We start from the raw sequence: 15,405 nt of genomic DNA on the forward strand, positions 1-15,405 counted from the left end.
TGGGGTAGCAAAGAGTCAGGGACAGAGTCAAGTTTTAAAAGGAAGTGGGGTGGGGTGGGGTGGGGCAGGGGTGAGATGCAGGAGGAGTGACATGACTTTTCAGAACCAAGAAAATTTTGTTATTCAACCCAGAAAGGGAACTTCAACTTCCTGTTGGAGGATTGTCACCACCTCTGCCCAGAATGATGTGATTAATATGTCAATGTCACTGTGTACTCACGGAAATAGCACCACCCCCCAAGGAACTGCTTTAGGGAGAAACCCAGGTCAAAAATAGTGATGAGTGGATGAATAGTGATTCTCCTGAGCCAGATAAGGTGTGATGAGGGTGAACTCCAGGCAGTCCCACCCCTCAGGACTCTCCCAGATACCCACTGACCCTTGAGGTCAGATGTGTGAAAGCTCTGCCTCCTCAGAGACTGATCATGGGGAAAGGTACTGGCACAGTCTCTTCGGTTCCTGGTAGGGAGAGGAGAATCAGAGACTAGCCCACACTGACAGTGGTCTGTGGGGATATGAAGGGAGGGTCCTTGTGTTCTGGGCTGTCCTAGGTCTCATCTGACCTCACATAGTGGAAACTACTCAGAGGAAAACTCCTTTAGAGTAGAAATTCTCCTACATCTACTCCAGTTGCTAAAAGTATATGCCATCCTTCCCTCCAAATTTTTGTCATTTTTTGTCATCTTATCCTCTGTAGAGAACATTTGAGGGTTGCCACTTCAGCATTCCCATCTCCTTTGGCATACTTCACAAAACCTTGAATTTGTCAGCCATAGAGTCTAAGTAGGATTAATCCTATCTCTAACTTCAGGAGTAGCCCTGGTTGGCTCAAACTAAGAAGCATATCCCATTCTCTTTATCTATAGTACAATTACTGTTCACTAATGAGTTCTGTGAGAAATAAACACTTTTCCTGCTAGATGTGGACAAGGGAGCCTATAATCCAAGTTGCTGATGGTGGCATTTTGAGGATAGGTAAGCCAATTTATGCATTTTCTGTTAATGTGACTTCATCTGATAGACTTCCGACTCTCCACTGAGAATTCAGTCCATTAACCATTTCTGATGTCTTTTCACACTCAACACATTCTCAGCCCACACACATCTACTCCCCTGGTGCCCTCACACTGCTATTCATAGCTCCTTAAACCTCCTTATCCTTTGCTTATTTATCCCATACCCATTTTCTCCTCTAGGCTCTTGCCAGATTAGAGCTCCTAGAGTAGTCAGCCAACATGGTGCCATTCTAGTCCCCCAGAAACGTGTATCATCCAACCACAAGTAAGTCTCCACTGCTCTTTTGGTAATATTCTCACCTTTCTCTTAACTTTCCAATGTTTTTCTCACATGGTGTCCCCAAACTGTCTCTACCCCTTACCTCCTCAGATAATTTCACCCCTGACACCATTGAGAAGATGAGGTCATTTGACCTCAGTGATCATTTTACACAAAGTATTTTGGGGTTCTACCTACCTTCCACAGATGTTTCTTGAACCCCTCCAGGCATACTGTCACTCCAGTGTCTATAGTCTTTAGGTCTCCACTCTTTCCTGCTTCCTCAGATTATAAGGTATAGTCCCGGTAAGACTAGATACAGCCTGAGACTACCAGGCTCATGCGCTCTTTTTTTATATTAATTGACTCTTCCATCTTAAGCAAGTCAAATTTGCTTAGCTCACTCTCTTCATCTCTACACGCTTTAAAACATCTCTAACACATCTTATCTCAGGTGGCCTCAGCCTTCAGTGGCTTCAAGCTCAGAGCAGTGGAGTTTTGGTTCCCAGCCAGAGATTGAAGTCAGGCCTTGTCAGTGAGAGTACTGAATCCTAGCCACTAGACCGTCAGGGGCCTGTGGCCAGTGACAAGGCCCTGGCCCATCAGCTGTGTAGAAATGAATTCCCACAAGAGACAGAAAGTAATGGAACAAGTGAAGTGTTTATTAGGAGGAAAACAAGTACAGTACATGTGGATAGACACACAGGTGGGCTCAGAGAGAAAGTCACACCCTTGCAGTAGTTCAAGCCACTTTTATGGGGTGTTTCTTCCAAGTTTCTATCGGCCAATCATTTTGCTTTGCCTGGTTCTGAATCCGTATTTGGTATATGACAGGGTCCTCCCTTGTGTGCATGCATATCCCTTAGCCAAGATGAATTCCAGTGAAGAGGCCTGTGGGTGATAGGCATCACATCACTTACTATGGAGTGGCGACCCTCCCTATTTGACCTCCAGGGAGCCTTTCTGCACATGTATAGTTGGGGAGGTTCTCTGACTTCAAGAATGAGGAATATGTGGTCTTTTATCTCTTATCTGGGCAAGCCCCAGGTCCTCTCTCACTCCTGCTATTTTGGAGTATCTGTCTACAGGGGAGAAACTGTTTAGCCTGGGACCCATCTATATCCTGCCTCCCTTCCTTCATAGCAGTGTTATGAAAACTCTCATTAAATGTGAGAGAGCATAAAAGTGAGAAAAAGGGAAAACTTTAGTTCTTCTTCTATGTAGGGAAAATCTCAGTTTTTCCCCGCTGTATGTTTCCTTCCTTATGAGTCTCCTTTACTCCTTACATAGCACATCTGGTCACCAAATGTGTGGAGATTTTTTTCCCCCACACCAAGGAATTCTCTGTTTGACATTATGTAGTATCTGAAGTGAGTTAAACTGTAGGACATCCAGCTGGTGTCACAGACTGAGAATTAGTATGGAGAAAAACCTCCACATATTTGGTGACAGGATGAAGTGTTGTGTGAGTAATAAAGGAGACTCACAGGAAAGAAAAACATAAGAAGGGAAAAACCGAGGTTTTTCCAAATTATAGTTGGTGTCAGTGAAGTGGGATTTGCTAGAACCACCCTGGCTCATGGAAACATGTGGTTTGGGAAGAGAAAGGAAAAGAGGGTAGTGTCTGATGAACCTTTGATCCCTGGATGGCTACCTGGTCACCCATGGTATTAAACTTCAAGTCTCTACTAATGGAATTTAGAGACAGGAATAAATCTGACTCCTGAAGAGCTGACTATTTAATAAGCAAGGAAATGCATAATAATAAAAAGCACACTAAACATACAATCTCTTGGTCATCGTTATCTGTAATAACTAAAATAAGGAAAAGTGCTGGGTCAGAACTTGATGTTCATCCAAGCTCAGGCTTGGGTTGGTCTGAACTTCAGCCACTAACCTCAAAGCTGCCCACAGTGGGAAAAATTATGCCAGGACAACATAAAGTACCTCTAAGGCCTCTGGTTAGCAAGAAGGTAGTCAATGTGGGGGGAGGGGAAAGCCATCAACCTACCGAAACCAGGGAGTATAGTGTGAAGGGGTTGTCTCATAGTAGCATCAGCTTTCTGAAGAGCCTTTATTAAAATAGATATTGAGAATGGCTAATTTAGGGGCTATGTCTTTGGTTTTGAATGCTGCTGAGCGGAAGGGCATATTTACATTGAGACAGGACCCACAGTTCACTATTGAACAATCACAGATGGTGTTATATGACCCAGAAACACATATAGGTGATAGAGGATTCCTCATGCACTATGATACCAAAACCTATTGGTGAAACCATGACATCTTCAGTTAGATTGCATGCTAAATTGCTTCGGCTGTGTCCAAATCTATGGGACCCTATCTCTCTCCATGGGATTCTCCAGACAAGAGCACTGGAGTGGGTTGCCATGCCTTCCTCCAGGGGATCTTCCTGACTGAGGGATTGAACATGTGAGCACACCAGTAAGAGTATAAAAGTGGGACTGTTCAAACAAGATTCATGTAAAGCTGTGTCTCCTTTATGTGAATGTTTCCTGGAAATGGATAGTATGTCTGGCTGGGGAGCACTTCCTTTACCTAGTACTGAAAAATCAAAATCTGTTGACGAACTCCTAGTGGAGGCTACAGTTAGGAGTGTAAACATTTATGGAATTACAGTACTAGTCGGCAGGAGAATTGGTATGTTTGAACAGGTTTTATGTGAAGTGGTTATGTCTTCTACCTGATTGTATTATGGGGATGGACACTGGATCTGACTGGGGAATATTTTCCCTATCTAATATTGTAAAACAGGAACCATGTACATCCACCCTTCAAGCAATGTTAATTAGACATGCTAAATAGAATCAATAGAATGGGAAAGACTAGAGATCTCGTCAAGAAAATTAGAGATACTAAGGGAACATTTCATGCAAAGATGGGCACAATAAAGGACAGAAACAGTATGGACCTAATAGAAGCAGAAGATATTAAGAAGAGGTGGCAAGAATCCACAGAAGAACTGTACAAAAAAGATCTTCAGGACCCAGATAACCACGATGGTGTGATCACTCACCTAGAGCCAGACATCCTGGAGTGCAAAGTCAAGTGGGCCTTAGGAAGCATCACTAGGAACAAAGCTAGTGGAGGGGATGGAATTCCAGCTGAGCTATTTCAAATCCTAAAAGATGATGCTTTGAAAGTGCTGCACTCAATATGCCAGCAAATTTGGAAAACTCAGCGGTGGCCACAGGACTAGAAAAGATCAGTTTTCCTTCCAATCTCAAAGAAGGGAAATGCCAAAGAATGTTCAAACTACCACACAATTGCACTCATCTCACACACTAGCAAAATAATGCGCAAAATTCTCCAAGCAAGTCTTCAACAGTACATGAACCGAGAACTTTCAGATGTTCAAGCTGGATTTAGAAAAGGCAGAGGAACCAGAAATCAAATTGCCAACATCCCTTGGACCATAGAAAAAGCAAGAGAATTCCAGAAAAAACTTCGGCTTCATTGACTATATTAAAGCCTTCAACTCTGTGGATCACAACAAACTGTCGAAAATTCTTCAAGAGATGGAAATACTAGACCACCTTACCTGCCTCCTGAGAAATCTGTATGCAGGTCAAGAAGCAACAGTTAGAACTGAACATGGAACAACAGACTGGTTCAAAATTGGGAAAGGAGTATGTCAAGGCTATATGTTGTCACCCTGCTTATTTAACTTATATGCAGAGTATATCATGCAAAATGCCGAGCTGGGTGAAGCACAACCTGGAATCAAAATTGCCAGGAAAAATATCAACAACCTCAGATATCCAGATGACACCAGCCTTATGGCAGAAAGCGAAGAAGAACTAGAGCCTCTTGATAAAAGTGAAAGAGGAGAGTGAAAAAGTTGGCTTAAAACTCAACATTCAAAAAACTAACATCATAGCATCCAGTCCCATCACTTCATGGCAAATAGATGGGAAAACAATGGAAACAGTGAGAGACTCTATTTTCTTGGGCTCCAAAATCACTGCAGATGGTGACTGCTGCCATGAAATTAAAAGATGTTTGCTCCTTGGGAGAAAAGCTATGACCAACCTAGACAGCATATTAAAAACCAGAGATTACTTTGCCAACATAGGCCCATCTAGTCAAAGCTATGGTTTTTCCAGTAGTCATGTATGGATGTGAGAGTTGGACCATAAAGAAAGCTGAGAACTGAAGAATTGATGCTTTGAACTGTGGTGTTGGAGAAGGCTCTTGCGAGTCCCTTGGACTGCAAGGAGATCAAACCAGTCAATCATAAAGAAAATCAGTCCTGAATATTCATTGGAAGGACTGATGCTGAAGCTGAAATTCCAATACTTTGGCTAACTGATGCGAAGAACTGACTCATTGGCAAAGACCCTGATGCTGGGAAAGTTTAAAGGCAGGAGGAGAAGGGGATGACAGAGGATGAGATGGTTGGATGGCATCACTGACTCAATGGCCATGAGTTTGAACAAGCTCAGGGAGTTGGTGATGGACAGGAAAGCCTGTCATGCTGCAGTCCATGGGGTCACAAAGAGTCGGACATGACTGACAGACTGAACGGAACTGAAATGAGAGTCAGAGGGGGCTTACACTCAAAATAATAGGGACTAAAGGAGTCTCCCTGCTAGATGTATTTCTCTGTTTTACTGGTGGATCTGGGGGACTGGGGTGTGGAAGGATGCTAGTCATTCTTTCTTCCCCACATCACCTCAATTTTTTTGTCTCCCTTACTGATGCAATGGTCACAGAACCAGGGCTACAGCTAGAGCGGAAAATAGGCATAATCCTAACCAAAAAGTACAACTGTGTTTCTCATCTTTATGTCATAATTACTAAGAGCCTATTGGGGCAAGATGTGTCTTCAACCCACTGACAAAATTGGGGCTAACAGTGAAGGCAGTTATATCACTTGGTAGTTAAGACAGCCCACTAGTTCTGCACCTATGTAAACTTACCTCATCTGAATAGAAGTGGACTGATGGGGAGGTACATGCTAGACTAGTACTACTGCCTGCAGTACAGACCAGCACAGTCTAATATCTCTTCCAAAGGTAAAAGAGTTTGCGTGTAAATAGAGAGGAGGAATAATAGCAGTTAACCATAAAGTAATGAATAAATGAATTATGTAATAAGGAAAAATTCCCATATTACATCAACATCTTGAAAGAGGCTCAGAGCAAGACATGGTATTGCCTCAGCTCAATTATGTAAGATGCCTGAAAGGGTGAAGCCATATGTTTGCTGAGAGCATACCTGCTTTTGGAACTTGACAAGATGGAATGAAAGCCTGCAAACCTGAGTGGTCTTGCCCCGGGAGACAGTCTCATACAACATGATGATGGACAGGAATGATTTTTAATGACTACTTTGGATTCCAGTAATGTGAACTTGTACTTTTGAACTTCTGAATCATTTTGATGGAAGGGGTCAGTGACCAGAGACCAGGGGTGGTGGGCTGTGAGAAAAGAGAAAAGAGAAAATATATATACTGGTCTCTGTCCCTGAGTCCTGGCACAGAACTCCTAAAACCCTTTTAATTTCCTAAGTGATAAGAGCACTAGGAGAATCTTCTGTTCTAAGAAAGTGACGCTGAATGGGCTCCTGCATGACTACTAGATTTGTGGCTGGTCACAAGAAAGACCAAGCCATAATTAAAAACTTGGAATTTTCAGCTCCATCCATCAGAAAGGGACACCTCCACAAACTCCCAAAAGCATGGGGTCTAGGAAGCTTCCAGATTGGAAGCTGGAACACCAAGAGGAGGATGCACATTAACTCTACAGGGACAGAAGTTTCTGCACTAGAGAGCCTCCCAGATCTTGCCGTATGTATTTCTGTATCTGGTTGTCCATCTGTATCCTGTATCATATTCTTTAATACATTGACGCAGTTGATGCAAGTAAGAGTTCTGTGAGCCACTCTAGCAAATTAATGCAATCTGATGAAGGGATCATTGGAACCCCCAATCTATAATCTATAGTGAGTCAGAAGACATGACACCACAAAATTCCTAGAAGAGAAGACAGCAAAACATTCTCTGACATGAATCAAGCAATATTTTCTTAGGTCAGAATCCCAAAGCAATAGAAATAAAAGCAAAAATAAACAAATGAGACCTAATCAAGCTTATAAATGTTTGCACAGCAAAGGAAACCATAAACAAAATGAAAAGAACCTACAGACTGGGAGTAAATACATGCAAATGATGCAACCAATAAGGGCTTAACTTCCCTTATCCTGTGTATATATACACACAACTCATACAGCTCAATAACAACAAAAAACAAACAACCCAATCAATAAATGGGCAGAAGACCTAAATAGATATTTCTCCAAAGAAAACATACAGATGGCCAATAGGTACATGAAAAGATGCTCAGTATCACTAATTATTAGAGAAATGCAAATAAAAATAGGAGATATCACCCCACACAAGTCAGAATGGCCACCATCAAAAAGTTTATAAATAATAAATGCTGGAGGTGTGGAGAAAAGGCGGCCCACCCTCCTACACTGTTGGTGGGAATGTAAATTGGCGCAGCCACTATGAAAACAGTACGGAGTTTCTTTAAAACACTAATAATAGAGTTACCGTATGATTCAGCAATCTCACTCCTAAGCATATACTGGGAAAAAACGAAAGCTCTAATTTATTTTTTATTTTTTTATTTTCATTTTAAAAATAAATTTATTTATTTTAGTTGGGGGCTAATTACTTTACAATATTGTAGTAGTTTTTGCCATACATTGACATGAATCAGCCATGGGTTTACATGTGTTCCCCTTCCTGGACCCCCCTCCCACCTCCCTCCCCATCCTATCCCTCTGGGTCATCCCATTGCCCCAGTCCTGAGCATTTGTCTCATGCATCGAACATGGAATGGAAAGCTCTAACTTAAAAAGATACATGCACCTCCATGTTCATAGCAGCACAATTGGAAATAGTCAAGACATTTGGGACTATTGGAAAAAAACCCTATAACTGACAGATGATTGACTTAAGATGTGGTATATATGTACTATCGAATATCACTCAGCCATGAAAGAATGAAGTAAGATCATTTGCAGCAACATGAATAGACCTAGAGATTATCATACTAAGTGAAGTAAGTCAAAGACAAATATCATATGATATCACTTGTATGTGGAATCTCAAAAAACAGAACAAATGAACTTATTTACAGAACAGAAACAAACTTACAGATATAGAAAACAAACTAATAGCTACCAAAGAGAAAAGGATATATTGGGAGTGTCAGATTAACATATGCATACTACTGTATATAAATAAACGACTAGGATTTACCTATAACATAGGTACTATATGTAATATCTTGTAATGAACTATAATGGAAAAGAATTGGAAAAAAATAATATATACATATAAATGTAGAATCACACGTAGAACTACTTTGCTATACACCTGAAACTAACACAATATTGCAAATAGACTAAACTTCAATTTTAAAAAGAAGTGCAGGTAATAACTTGGGCTTGAGACTGGCATCTGAAGGAAGTGGGGCATTCTTGTAAGGAAGGACTGGGCCTTTAACCTGTGGACCCGACACTATCTCCAAATAGTCAGTGTCAAAACTGAGTTAAATTGTAGGACACCTAGCTGGTGTCAGACACAGATTTGCTTGGCGTGGGGGAAAAAACCTCTCGCCTGGTAACCACAAGCGAAGTCCTGGTGCGAGGAGTAAAGGGAAGAAAGACATGGGAAGGAGAGAACTGAGTTTTCCCATTACAATTGCCTTCACAAGTAAGCACTGGGCAAACGTTAAGGTGCATGTTTGTTTCACGTATGAGCTGGTTTTCCTTATCTTGACCGAATCAGTCACCCAAGTCTCTTCCTACCTGTAGTTGCTGCTGCTGCTGCTGCTGCTAAGTCGCTTCAGTCGTGTCCCACTCTGTGCGACCCCATAGACGGCAGCCCACCAGGCTCCCCTGTCCCTGGGATTCTCCAGGCAAGAACACTGGAGTGGGTTGCCATTTCCTTCTCCAAAGCATGAAAGTGAAAAGTGAAAGTGAAGTCGCGCAGTTGTGTCCGACTCAGCGACCCTATGGACCGAAGCCTGCCAGGCTCCTCCGTCCATGGGATTTTCAAGGCAAAAGAGTACTGGAGTGGGGTGCCATTGCCTTCTCCAGTACCTGTAGTTACTGCACCATTTTTTCTCCAGTCTCGGAGCAGGGGACGTGAGCTAAGGGCCGGCAGGTGGCCTGACCCCAGGGCGGGCCGGCTCCCTCGCCGTCGTTCCTCCGGGACCACCAGGATCGGGAAAATTGCCCGACAAGCATTTGAGGAAGCCTGGAACTTTGACCCGCAGACTCCGGCTTTCAACAGCAACAACACTGGCTGGAGCTCCACTCGCGCCTGAAGTTCCAGATAAGGCACAACGGGGCTCCCCTGGTGCTGCGGCCGTGACGAGGGCGCGCATCGGGGCCTTGCAGGCCACTTCCAGGTGCTGGGTCAGGCAGGGCTGTGCTTGATGCACCCCATACTTTCCTCCTAGCCAGGGACACAGTGACAAGCCGATGTCTCTCAAGACAAGTTTTTAAGAAACTAGCTCTTGTAGAGTTTCCGTAGTGTAGTGGTTATCACGTTCGCCTCACACGCGAAAGGTCCCCGGTTCGAAACCGGGCGGAAACAGAGTGTTTCGTTTTTATTTCCTGCTGGTTGATCCCGGACCGGCTCAGCGGTTGTTGACTCGTTCCTGCCGGAACCCTGAGACCAGTTCAGCAGGCACCTTCGCAGACGTCGGCCCCTGCAGTTTTTCGTTATCTTTTCTGACATTGTAAATCTAAAACAATTTTGGCCACTCAAATGAAGTCATAGATCCGATCCGGATGCCCAGGACAAAGTTCTGACTCAGGGTGTTGTCCTAAAATTCAGGTCCTTCCCTTATTCAAACTCTGCTCAGGCTCCGGACTCTTCAGCTGGGACCACAAGGGGCTATGTCCTGCAGAGAATTTGCAAACCTGTATCAAAACCCAACTATGTGCCTAACATTATCTCGCTTTAAGCTGACAGCAGGTATATTTTCCCTGCCGTCCAGAGGAATGAATGGAACATAGTTGCAGAGGCAGTGTCACAAGTCACTCTGCTCTCTCACCCCTACCAAACCCACTCTTCCTATTTCTATTCTCGTTTTAAGCTGTTCCCATGCATTCAATACTAAAGTTCCCAGTCATGGAGATTCTTCCTCCTTCCCTCCTCTGAGTCTTTTCCCACGGGGAATCCTAAAGACCTAAGGCCCATGGTTGTAAATCAGGGGAAAACAATATATATTTTCTTTTAATTAAAAGTTATTTTCACACACATTCCCCCCATCCCCTTTGGGCAGTTTGCAGACACTTCTCCAAAGATAGATAGCAAATAATCATACCTAAAGATATTCCACATCATTTATCATTAGGGAAATGCAAATTTAAAATACAATGAGATAACACTACACATCGCTTGCTCCTTGGAAGGAAAGCTATGACAAACCTAGCTAGACAGCATATAGAAAGGCAGAACATCGCTCTTCCGACAAAAGTCTGTATAGTAAAAGTTATAGTTTTTCTAGTAGTCATGTATGGATATGAGAGTTGGACCATGAAGAAGTCTTCCTCTGAGCACGGAAGAACTGATGCCTTCGAATTGTGGTGCTGGAGAAGACTCTTGAGAGTCCCTTGGACAGAAAGATCAAACCAATCAATCCTAAAGGAGATCAACCCTGAATATTCATTCGAAGGACTGTTGCTGAAGCTGAAACTCCAATACTTTGGCTGCCTGATTTGAAGAGCTGACTCACTGGAAAAGACCTCGATGCTGGGAAAGATCGAAGGCAAAAGGAGAAGAATCCATCAGAGGATGAGAAGGTTGGATAGCATCACGGACTCAATGGACATGAACCTGAGCAAAGGATGGGAAGGACAGGGATGCCTGGCGTTCTGCAGTCCATGAGGTCACAAAGAGTCAGACATGGCTTAGCGACTGAACAAAACAACAAATCACTACACATACATAACAGTGCATATGATACCAGATGTCCAGAACGTGAAGGGACTGGAACACTCATACACTGCTGAGGGGAATATAAAATGTCACATCCACTTAGGAAAACAGTTAACAATTTCTTGGAAAGTTCAACTACAATGATATGATTCAGCCATTCTAATCCCAGGTATTTACAAAAGAAAATTAAGTGTATGTGCGTTGAATTGTATATGAATATTCATAGTAGCTTTATTTATAATAGTCCAAAGCTGGAAACAACACAAATGTCACTCAACAGGTGAAGATAAATTATGATTACATCCATAAAATGGAATGCTACTCAGGAAAAATTATTATTATTACTCTTATGCTGGGTGAAAAGTTCAATCAAAAAAGTGTTGTATGATTCCATTTATATAAAACTGTAGAAAATGAAAACTATAATGACAGAAAGCAGATCAGCGATTGCTTGATAAGAGGAAAGAGAATGGCAGGCAATAAGTATTAGAAAGGGAAAATCAGGAAGGGGAAACAATGGATATGTTCACCTTAACTGTGGCAGGGCTTTCATTATGACTTTCACTGGCCCTAGACACTTTGATCTTCATGGAACCTTTCATAAAAAATAATGTTTAAATATTAAAATATTAATGTTTAGATATTTCAGTTCAATTGCTCAGTCGTATCTGACTCTTTGTGACCCCATGGAGTGCAGCACGCCTGGCTCCCCTGTCCATCACCAATTCCCAGAGCTTGCTCAGACTCATCTCCATCGAGTCAGTGATGCCATCCCAACCGTCTCATCCTCTGTCATCCCCTTCTTCTCCTGCCTTCCATCTTTCCCAGCATCAGGGTCTTTTCAAATGAGTCAGCTCTTCGCATCAGGTGGCCAAAGTATAAGAGCTTCAGCTTCAGCATCAGTCCTTCCAATGAATATTCCAGTGATTTCCTTTAGGATTGACTGATATTTTTAATTTAAATTTTATTTATTAATATAGTTTATTTACATATATCACAGATAATTGCCTATAGTATATGATTATATAATATATAATTTATTGATATAAGATATTGTACAGCTGCTTTGATATAAGTGGGTAAAGAATCTGCCTGTAATGTAGGAGACACAAAAGACGAAGTTTCCATCCCTGAGTCGGGAAGATCCCCTGGAGAAGGACATGGCAGTATTCTTGCCTGGAGAGTCCTGTGGACACAGAAACTTGGAGGGCTACAGTCCACGGGGTCGCAAAGAGTCAGACACGCCTGAAGCGACTGAGCATAGTACATTAATATTGTATAAAAACATTGTAAAATTTTATTATGTTCCTTTGAATTTAAATGAATTTTTTTAATTAAAACATTTTGAACTAAAAAGTTTGCATTTTTGAAGGTGTATGCCTACTGTGCCTAACAGGCAAGTCAGTCCCCTGTTGTAAAGATGCATTCACAGATCTATACATTTTGTCAAAACTTAACAACTTGTACATTTTGAATATGTTCGCTTTGATGTATGTCAAGTATGCCCTAATACAGCTATTAATGGTTGTTTTAAAATTTCTCAGGTTAAAAAAAACATGTATTTGGAGTCTGTTCTGGATACTCATACAAATACATATTTTTGTTTCTTATTGAAATTTTTGTATGAAATTAAAATGTGTATTCACAACATTGAATAACTTGGGGGTGGACCTTGGGTACAGTGTTAATCTTAATTCATTGCCCTTAATTCATATGGATGGGTGCAAGATTCTTCTCTTGCTTTATTTATGTCAATTTATTACTTTCTTTCATCCTATTCCCTACTTCCCCATCCCCCTAATGTGTTTGTTATGTATTATGAATTTGTATGTATCCTCATAGGCTGTGTAGTTGTTTTGTGTGTAATTGCTTCCTAATCTTGCATATGTTTTTCACTTAGAATGTGACTTTGGGGTCTACCCAGGTTGCTGTATGCACATGTAGTCTTTGTTTCTAGCTGATGTAAATAATGTCACAGTGGGTACCCATTCATTTTACTTTTCTTCCCCCCATTATAGATACTAGATTGTGACCCACTCCAATGGATGGCAAACAATGCTGTCATAGATTCTTTTTTTCTTTTTATTGTATATGTGTGTGTGCGCGTGTGTGTGTGTGCATGTGTGTGTGTGTGTGTGTGTGTGTGTGTGTGTCAGTCATTCAGTCGTGTCCCACTCTTCGAAACTCCATAGACTGTAGCCTGCCAGGCTCCTCTATCCGTGGAATTCTGGAGTGGGTGCCATTCTCTTCTCCATGGGAATCTTTCCAACCCAGGGATCAAACCCGGGTCCCCTACATTGCAGGCAGATTCTTTACCACTGAGCCACCAGGGAAGCCCAAATGCTATGTAAATAGCTGTAAATAAAATATAAATTCCATGTAAATAGTTGCTGGCTTGTAGGAAATTCAAGTTTTGCTTTTGGGAATTTTCTGGAAATTTTTTTTCCAACTATTTTTGATTCTTGGTTAGTTCACTCCAAGAATGTGGAATGAATGGGTAAGGAGGGCCAACTATATTGTTATAAAACTGCTTGTATTAGTGAGGATGCAGAGACTGCTTATTCTTTATAGCATTGGTTACAAAATTATAATTTTCTTAAATGATAAGGAATTGGTTAGTGGTTACCTCATATCAACATGGTAAAGAGTTTAAGTTGTGCCTATGATTTCCAAAGGCATAAGCAAGAAGTGACCAAGTCAAGTTAGTCTCCCTTGTCTTGCAAAATGAGATAAATTAAGCTGCTCAGGAAATTTTCAAAGCCAGTCTTCATTTGTTCTTTAATTTAACAATTTCCCCCCTTCCAGTGTTATTGAGAAATAGTTGACATACAGCACTGTATAAGTTTAAGGTGTACAGCATAATGATTTGACTTATATACATCATGAAATGATTACCATAATTAGTTTAGTGAACATCCATTACCTCATATAGATACAAAATAAGATAACATTAAAATTATGTTTTTTTCCCTTGTGATGAGAACTGTTAGAATTTACTATCTTAAGTAACTTTAATATATGACATACAGTAGTATTAATTATATTTATCACTTTGTACATTACATCCCTTGTTGTTGTTCAGTCGCTCAGTTGTGTCCGACTCTTTGTGACTCCATGCACTGCAGCATGCCCCACCCTGTCCTTCGCCATCTCCTGGAGCTTACTCAAACTCATGTCCATTGAGTCAGTGATGCCATCTAACCATCTTGTCCTCTGTCATATCCTTCTCCTCCTGCCTTCAATCCTTCCCAGCATCAGGATCTTTTCTAATGAGTCTGCTCTTCACATTAGAGGCCTAAGTATTGGAGCTTCAGCTTCAGCATCAGTCCTTCTAACGAATACTCAGAATTGATTTCCTTTAGGATTGACTGGTTTGATCTCCTTGCGGTCCAAGGGACTCTCAGAGTCTTCTTCAACAGCACAATTCGAAGGCATCAATTCTTCCATGCTCAGCCTTCTTTATGCTCCAACTCACAACCATACAGGACTACTGGAAAAACCATAGCTACAATTAGACAGCTTTGTTGGCAAAGTAATGTCTCTGCCTTTTAATACACTGTCTAGGTTTGTCATAGCTTTTCTTCCAAGAAGCAAGCGTCTTTTAATTTCATGGCAGCAGTCACCATCTGCAGTGATTTTGGAGCCCAAGAAAATAAAGTCTCTCACTGTTTCCATTGTTTCCCCATCTATTTGCCATGAAGTGATGGGACCTGATGCCATGATCTTAGTTTTTTGAATGCTGAGTTTTAAGCCAGCTTTTTAGTTCTCTTCTTTCTCCTTCATCAAGAAGCTGTTTAGTTCCTCATCGGTTTCTGCCATAAGGCTGGTGTCATCTGCATATCTGAGGTTATTGATATTTCTCCCAGCAGTCTTGATTCTAGCTTGTGCTTCATCCAGCTCAGCATTTCTTATGATGTACTCTGCATATGGGTTAAATAAGCAGGGTGACAATATACAGCCTTGACGTACTCCTTTCCCAATTTGGAACCAGTCTGTTATTCCATGTCCAGTTCTCACTGTTGCTTCTTGACCTGCATTAGGTTTCTCAGGAGGCAGGTAAAGGTGGTCTAGTATTCCTATCTCTTGAAGAATTTTTCACAATTTGCTGTGATCCACACAGTCAAAGGCTTTAGTGTAGTCAA

General features: G+C 41.6%; 1 protein-coding gene and 1 non-coding gene across 10 annotated transcripts in view; both read left to right on the forward strand.

Annotated features, from left to right (window-relative positions):
• Positions 1-9,840: 9,840 nt before the first annotated feature.
• TRNAV-CAC (transfer RNA valine (anticodon CAC)) lies at positions 9,841-9,913 on the forward strand. The gene has a single exon. It is a non-coding gene; the product is annotated as a tRNA-Val (tRNA).
• Positions 9,914-11,300: 1,387 nt separating this feature from the next.
• The window catches only part of CFAP126 (cilia and flagella associated protein 126), a 39,479-nt gene continuing 35,374 nt past the window's right edge, over positions 11,301-15,405 (forward strand). For all 9 annotated transcript variants that reach the window (XM_081485003.1, XM_081484998.1, XM_081485002.1 and 6 more), the window contains exon 1: positions 11,301-11,432. The gene's annotated coding sequence lies outside the window, so the exon portion shown is untranslated. The remainder of the gene's footprint in view (positions 11,433-15,405) is intronic.

Source organism: Giraffa tippelskirchi, chromosome 5, assembly GCF_054371585.1.
Source record: "Giraffa tippelskirchi isolate mGirTip1 chromosome 5, T2T-mGirTip1v1.2.pri, whole genome shotgun sequence".
NCBI lineage: Eukaryota > Metazoa > Chordata > Mammalia > Artiodactyla > Giraffidae > Giraffa > Giraffa tippelskirchi.